Genomic DNA, 786 nt, shown 5'->3' on the forward strand with positions numbered 1-786 from the left:
CAGGGCATCATCCACTTCCTTTTTGAGACAAGGTCTCCCACTGCCCTGAGACTTGCCTGCTAAGCTAGGCTGGCTGACTGGAGAGCCTCAGGGATCTATCATCCCTCTCTACTTTTTCTAGTGCTGGGATTACAAGCACACACTACTACGTGCAACTTTTTTTTAATGAGTTTTCTAGGGATTAGACTGAGGTAGTAAGTAAGCACTTATGAGCTGAACTATCTTCCAAGCTCTTATATCTTAAGTTCTAAACCAGTGCTGGAGGAGAGAGGAAAAGGAATGCTTTGGAGAGTGGGCAGCACTAGGGAGTGGATTTCACAGGATCATAATTATAGCTGGGACTTGGTCACACCATTTCTCTGACCAACACTGAACTGACCACATTACAAGGCAGTGTATTCGGCATAGTAAGGAATTTTGCTTTTAGGAATCCTGTTGAGACAGAGTTCATACTACTATGATTTGGGCCACTGACTTCAGAATCAGAAAGAAAACTAAATTTCTTTTCTCAAGAACATGGCCCCACTTGTGAGATGTGTAAACACAGAGGTCCTTCAAAGGTACTCGCTAGGTGAATGTTGGCTCAGGAAACACTAGAAAGCCTGTTTACCACACTGAAGGAAGGATATTTCTCTTACTGGCGTTCTTTGAAATGGGTTGTCATTTTTACATGTAAGTTTTATTTAAATGTTTCTATAATTTGCTTTTTAAAGTATTATCTCCATATGTGTAACTGAGGTTGGACAGACCTACTGACCTAGGGTGGCTTCTGTTGCTTTGTTGTAG

At 41.7% G+C, this 786-nt stretch overlaps 1 protein-coding gene across 2 annotated transcripts in view; it reads left to right on the forward strand.

Annotated features, from left to right (window-relative positions):
• Rnf149 (ring finger protein 149) overlaps window positions 1-786 on the forward strand; it is a 30,263-nt gene that overhangs the window by 24,330 nt on the left and 5,147 nt on the right. The gene's annotated exons all lie outside the window — the stretch shown is intronic.

The sequence above is a fragment of the Peromyscus californicus genome, unplaced genomic scaffold (assembly GCF_007827085.1).
Source record: "Peromyscus californicus insignis strain IS unplaced genomic scaffold, ASM782708v3 Scaffold_19__1_contigs__length_69161282, whole genome shotgun sequence".
NCBI lineage: Eukaryota > Metazoa > Chordata > Mammalia > Rodentia > Cricetidae > Peromyscus > Peromyscus californicus.